Consider the following 7,583-nt stretch of genomic DNA (forward strand, 5'->3'; position numbering starts at 1 on the left):
CAGTGGTAAAAATAATCAACTATGGCTAAACAGAATAACATGAATGAATCTTGGTAATAGAACACTGAGTGAAAAAGCAAATCTGAGAAGACTGATATATTTTTTATAAAGTTCAATATTAAGTAAAATAAGACAATATATTATTTATGTATAAATATATATGAAACAATTATAATTATGAAAGCAAAACCAAAAAATGATAAACACAAAATTCAGGACAATGGTTTTCATGGTGGGAGTGGCCATTAGAAGGGTAGCATAGGCACGAAGGTAATAGGCTCACAGAAGTGACAGGTAACACTCTACTTCTTGGACTGGATGCTTTACCCATGGGTATCATTATGTTATTAAAAAATGAATTTCAAAAACACATCAAAATCAAGAGAAAATAATATCTAATAGTATATATTTCAGTACTTCATATATATTTTATATCTTAGAATTTATCCTCTCAACATTCCTATGCATTTGATATATCATAAAATTACAATGAAGAAACTGAGGAAAAGAGAGGTAAGGTAACTTTCCAGGATAATAAATGATATCCAGAGATTTCTCAAGACAGCAAACTAGAGAGCATCCTTGCTTCTTCTCTTACTCTTGTTCCTCACATCCAGTTTATCAGCAACTTCTAACGAATAGGCCACCAAAATGTAGATCAAATTTGTCCATTTCTCCCCATCTCCACTTCTATCATCCTAGTGCAAGCTTCAGTTGATCTGGCCTGAACAACTACAATGTTTCTAACTAATCTTTCTGCTCCCTCTTTTACTTCCTGTTACGGGTTGAATTTAAGCCCCCCAAATATTCATATTTTGAAGTACTAACCCCCAGTACCTCAGAATAACCATATTTGGAGGTCTCTATAAAGACAGGGGCCAAAGCCTGTATTTTTAACCACTTCAGACACTGTTCCTGTCAGGTTTCCAGAGTTAAGTTGCTTTGCTTCAAGGGCCCATACATCACTGAAAGATTCGGGCTAGGTAATACCCAAAGAAACTTTTATTCTAAAGTCCCTCATAGACTAGCAGATTCCTTGGCTCGAAATAACCTATTCAGAGATTGTCTGGTATTCTATTCTCTCTTAGGTGTTATGCAGATTCCCATTCTACATCAATTCAGTTTTAAATATTGCTGTTAAAAGATGAGGGAGAGGACTGGAGAGATCATTTGTTCTGCTAATTACACTTGGCCAGTTAACATTGGCCAAGGATTGACACTCCTTTGAGTATTTCTATTCCCCAGACAAATACATAGTCTAAAAATCAGGGCCATTTTTATGGGACCTGAGCATTTTGTTGATAGGAACATGGCTTTTCTTCTCTTTAGTTAGAAAGACTAAAGCTTTCCAAGACTTTGCAATCACTTTTCCGATTTGTCAACTCACTGGCAAAAAAAAAAAAAAAAAAATTCCATCTGTCTTCTCATTTCTATTCCTTGGCATTTTCCCAGAAAAATTCTGGGAGGAAGGTTCCATTTCAATTTTTTTTAATGGCCTTTAGTCCTGAGTATAATCATCTTAATTCTAGGTTTATTATTAAAATTTTATTTTTCTAAGAAAACAATAACCTTTATTTGTCTAAGATAGAAATTACAAGTACTATGACTTCATGGCTATTAGGATGTATAAAGGGGTGTTCAGATGTTTTAGCCTTGAAAATGGCTTTGTCCAAATTCTTAACAAAGACTTGCTTAGAATAGGATTATTTTAAAATTAAAAGAATGGGAAATCTAATGCCATTTGCTAAACTTTTTGATCATGACTTAGATATCACAATTTAGATCATTTCAATAAGAGACACTGCCTGGTAAATAGACATCCAGATTTTATCAGGAAAGACTGCCAACGATGCAAATAAATCACCACACTCTCAGAAGTGGATGTATCCACTTAAATTATTTTCCAGATATGTATTTTGAAAAGCCCTTGGGGGAGAGTTTCTTGACTATTATAATCTCGAGAACTACTTCTAACTCCCAGTTCACCACCATTCTCATCGCTGATTAGGATATTGCTAAGGTTGGAGTTTCCTCGACGACTGCTAGCATAGTTTTAGCTATTCCAGGGTTGTACTTTCCCTCTATTTACCTCATTCCACTATTTTAGCAACAGCTGAAAAGGAATACTGTAAAAAAAAAAAAAAAGAAGGTAAGCCTAATGAATGCCAGAAAGTAACTCTAGAGCAATTTTAGCTTATCTTTTTGCAATAGGTATATTTTTAAATATTCTCAATTTCAAACAGGGCAACCATTCTAAGTTTGCCTTATCTCTAGCCTTTCTTTACCCTTCCTCAGACAAGAAACAAGTGGAATTAGATTTCACTTAGACCTTGAAGAAGTAACTGGAGACACACTTCAGGGCTATTTGTAACCATGATAGATGTCACCACACTCAGTACTAGAGAAGCCTTTCATTTATGTATTTTTTTTTCTAAAGTGTATCTAATTCTCGCTTCAGAGATGAAGTATCAGGCAGCAGTCAGCCAGGTTCCAATTAATTCTTTTACTGTAGAAGTAAAATGCTTCCTTTGTTTCTCAAGTAAACCCATCTAGCACCTGCTGAGCTGAAGTATTAGATACACAAATTCCAATAGCATGAGTCCAAGATCTCCCTCCTTGAGAGGATGAGAATGTTTAGCTTATGATAAAAGAATTCTCTCTCACTTGTACCTTTTCCATGTCAAGTTTAGAGTGAGGACAAAACTTGAAGGTTTGGTTATTCACTTGGAATGTAAGCTGTTATGCTGTCTCCTCTCTCTCTTCCTCCTCCTCTTCTTTCTTCTCCTTCCTCCCCCTCCCCCTCCTCCTTCTTCTTCTCCTCCAAAGACAATATAATGTAAGTATGTAAGCTGTGGCAACAAACAAACAACACTGATAAACGATTCAGTTTGTAAAAACAACCCAAATAGGCTATTTTTTAAAATCATTAACAGTTTTATGCAAAACCCTAATATAATTACTTCCTTTAAAAATCAAAAGAGGGCTTCCCTGGTGGCGCAGTGGTTGAGAGTCCGCCTGCTGATGCAGGGGACGCGGGTTCGTGCCCCGGTCCGGGAAGATCCCACATGCCGCGGAGCGGCTGGGCCCGTGAGCCATGGCCGCTGAGCCTGCGCGTCCGGAGCCTGTGCTCCGCAACGCGAGAGGCCACAGCAGTGAGAGGCCCGCGTACTACAAAGAAGAGTTCCATGAGGTAAATCTTGCCCTTATGTTACACACTGGGAATTTGAGGCTCAGGGAATTTATATTAACTAGCCAAATTTCATACCGATGGTGAGATCTGAAGCTGAGGTTTAAACACAGATCTGTCTCATCCTAAAGACTGTGAAATATTCTGTAGACATTCACACCCATTTTTGAAAAGAAGAAAATGAAGCAAAGTTTCCTGGCCAAGTAGGTGGTTTTATAGAGCAGAAAGAACACTCAGTGGGAATGGAGAGGCCTGGGTTATAGTCATGGTTATGCCACTAAGTATCTGGCTGAGTGATTACTTCTTTGATCTTTGTTATCTTCATACATAAATCAAGAAGACTGGAATAAATGAGCCCACAGTCTACTGAGCTGTAAGTGTCTATGAGTTTTAACTGATTCAAGCCACAGAGCAAGACTTTGGGATCACCATGTGTCTTGACTATCTCAGTATTCTTCCTATTGGTCCCCTTGATGACACAGGTTACCCAGGCAATTGCAGGGAGCAGGGCTAGACATATGCCATCCTACAAAGGAGGTGAAGCTGGACTTTGGCTCATCCTGGGTTGTTGCCTCTTTTGCTGTCTCTCTACAGCTTATGATTTCCAGACTGTCCACTCAATCTCCAGTCTGTCCACTCAATCTCCAGTAGCCTTATCCTACCTGGAGGCTGCTGAGAGACACTAAGAAGGACACCCCAGGCAGAAAATAACCCATGGGCTCTTCTTGATTCTTATACTCTTAAGAAGAAACAGGTTTACTCAGTTTTGTAGATAGATACAAATTGATTCCTCTCTTTCATTAATTCAAAGGCCTACTCCATTCTACTTACCCTTTTCCATGACCTCACCTCTGCAGAACTTTCCCACCCCTGTAATAAGCTTCCTCTGCCTTCTATGGTCATCCTGCTTTTACTACAACCTGAGATGAGTCAGTAATGTTCTTTCCCTTAAGAATATAAAAACTCCAAAGGAGACACAGAAAAGAATGTGGTCATTGCAAGGTAGCTAAAGATGAAATCCATCAACTCCTGGTGCAGAAGCTCTTTGTTAGTTTCCTTCTAAAACTATAAAGTATTTATTTGTTTGCTTTGTTTGTTTGTTTGTTACATATTTGCTTATTTGTTTTCTCTTCCTTACTTATGCATATAACCCTGGTATCTTTCTAATGAATCTGCCTCTATGTTTAAACTAGCCAGAGTTGCTTTTGGTAGTAACTCAAAGAACCTAAATTGATTCAGAATGGTTTGCTTCCTTCAGATCCTTATAAAATGTCACCTTGCTCAAATTCCCTCAACTAATTTTTGAAATCTCTTCACACGTCCTATCCCATTTCTCCACACTTGTCACCACCTAATATGTATATTTTATTTATTTACATTCTCTTATTAATTGTTTTACCCCTAATAGAATATAAGTTCCATGGAGGCATATATTTGAGTCTTTTACTTCTAATGCTCTCTCTCCAGGGCCTACTGGAGCATTAGCTCCTGGCACATATAAGTCACTTAGTAAATATTTGTTGAATGCATAGACATTTATGGGACTAAACTGTGGGGGTATCGTTCTTCTCTCTCTCAGGACTTTGAGTCTCCTAATAATAAACTCTTCTCCCTTCCCTTCTCTTCCCTTCTCTCCTTTCTCTCTCTTTCTTTCTCTGTCTCTCTCTCTCTCTTTTTTCCACAAGGTCAAATTGCTTGTTAGTTTGCCTGTTTTCTAGTTGACAGATTTGTAGGATGACACAGTATAAAATTTTCCCTACCAGACTTATACATACGGCTCACCATTCTCACCTATCTAATAATATAGGATAGAAAAATAAGATTTAGTTGTGAGCTTGGGGTCTCCAGTGTTGCTGGCCTCTGATGTCTGACCCTCATCTAGAAAAAGAGTGTTTTCCATTTGGGCCAACAGTGTTACGGAGTAACATTGGGAGTAAAAAATCATCTCAAAGAAATGTGCATCTGTATGGCCTTGACTTCTGTGCATTTATTCTCCAGATGCCTGGGGTGGAGAAGAAGAGTGGAATGCAGGACAGGATAGAGACATGATGAGTCCTTGGTCTTGGCCATCATTCAATATCTTTTTCTCCTTGGATACGGGAAATTGAAAAGTTAAAAGAAAAGACAAATGCTCAGAAAATACAATAAACAGAAACAACTTGATGAAGACCAGATTCCTTATTCCACATGTAATCCATCAGGTTTTCTCACATTATTTTTTAAAAAGTGCTAGGACATTCCATTCAAAGATAAAAAATAAGTTCATTTATAGTATAAAATAAATATGCACAAATTCTAGAAGATGACACAAAACTTTTTCCTTTGTTTTGGGAGATCCTCTGTAATGCTTTTTTTCCTTTCCAACAGGAACCACAATAGGGTCAGCAAATTGTGACATTTAAATCAATTTTACTGATTACAGGAGAAAAATGGAACACCTGCAAAATCTCTTTTAAAAACCTTCTTTTTCAGAGATTAACCGGCCTTGTTCTTTATGTTTTCAATAGAGAGTAAAGAAAAATTTGTGATCTAGTGTCCTGATTAGGTAAGAGAAATATGAGAAATACATTCAGGTGTTACCAAGGGCCCATAGTTTCTTACAAGTTCTTTCTGATCTAAAGCGCATTTCTTTTTATTAGTTTACTCCTTCTGAACTGAAATCTTTGATTTCTTTGCACCACCTCTCCGTTCTCTCCCCCAGCTCTCCCCCTAGTCTCTGAGGAAAGAATCCTTGCAGAATCCTCCTACCGGGGACAAAATATCACTTAAAGAAATCTGATAAAAATAAAAGTACATGAATTCATCTACTTAGGTTGTAAAACGTGATGCAGGTCTAGTTGTTCTCAGACATTGTGAAGATTACGCATTTTTAATAAAAATCAACATTATTGACAAGGATGAACTTTGAGCATAATCTCATGAAAAAACCGACCACGGCTAAGAATTTTGAGTCCTTATCATCATGTACTCTAAATGTTAAAGGAGAAAGAGAAGTTCTCAGGTGCTCAATGAAAACTGTTTTCATTCTCTCTAGCTCCCTCCAACCCATATTTCATGCCCTAGAGAACATCCCTGGCTAAATACTGATCGACTGAATGTAGTATCTGGGAAGGTGTCATCAGCAATAATTCTAACACTCCTTTAAAGACCTAGTCTGACCACTCAATACTCTTAATACATCATACTTTCCCACCTCCATGTCCAAACACTTTTACGGGGGATTTAAATGCCACTTTTTCTGTAAAGTCATTATTGCCTCCCATCATGAAATCAAATCACAGTCTCTTTCCCTGAACTTCCTGCCTGTCTGTCCCTCTCCCCACACCTCTAATTCTTTCTTTCTTTTCTTCAGGTGAGCTCTATGACAGTCCCTACTGTCTCATGCCACATACCCTTTTATACCTTGTGTTAAGCTTGTTTACACACCTCTTCTCCACCTGTCTGGAAGATGAGTTCTATGGAAGAGGTGTTTATCTCCATTTATTCAAATGATTACTAGGGTAACACTTTCACCAAAAAGTGTTCTTGGCTTGGGGGACAGACACAAGGTGGCTTCCCACCTGTAACTGATGTCTGCTAAATGCGCCAAAGCTTCTCTTGTGCTGGACCAGTGGGAAAAGAGGAAAGTTTCCTTTCTCTACAGCCAGGGAATAAGCTCATGATAACAAAGAAGCCAGCAAAATGAATTAATGCTAAAGACTAATTAATATCTTTTGCAAAGATGTTTATAAGTTTCCCAAGAGATAGATTCAGTGCCTAGAAATAGGGATCCTGTCAGTGCTGGAGCTGACAGTCTGTCTACAGCACACCCCTCCCAGCCTGAGCGGCTTTTAAAATGGATTGTTATGATAGATTCCATCTGGTGAAAATGGAAAGAAAACCATGCAGGTTTTTCATTACAGTCCCCACATTGGCATAATGGCCAACTGGCAGGGTGTGCATTCAAGGTTTCTCTATTTTTCTCTCCCTTCTCATAAGCTATGGAAAGTTCTAAATTTTAAAGAACAACAAGGCTATATTTCAGAGGTGCCAGAGTGAAATTCTATGCTGTTCTCTCTACCTCAAGCTTAAGTAACTCTTTAATAACCGATTATAATATAGCTAAAGGAAATTCCCCAGCTTTGAAAACTTCTGCTGTAGGCCCTGGTCTTCCAGGAAACACAAGGAAAAAGAAAATGGTTGAGATCAGTAATCACAATTTAATTAAAAATAGACAGCAAAAATTTTCAGAGTGTTTTGTTTGAACAATCTGAATCAGTATCACCATGAAGTCATGATAAAACTACAGATTCCTGGGTTCCATCTCAAATTTACTAAGTCAGAGTCTCTGATACTAAAGCTTTGGAACGTGAAAATTGGACAAGTTCCCTGGATGATTCTAAATTTTAAGAATCCC

Source organism: Tursiops truncatus, chromosome 11, assembly GCF_011762595.2.
Source record: "Tursiops truncatus isolate mTurTru1 chromosome 11, mTurTru1.mat.Y, whole genome shotgun sequence".
In the NCBI taxonomy this organism is placed as follows: Eukaryota; Metazoa; Chordata; class Mammalia; order Artiodactyla; family Delphinidae; genus Tursiops; species Tursiops truncatus.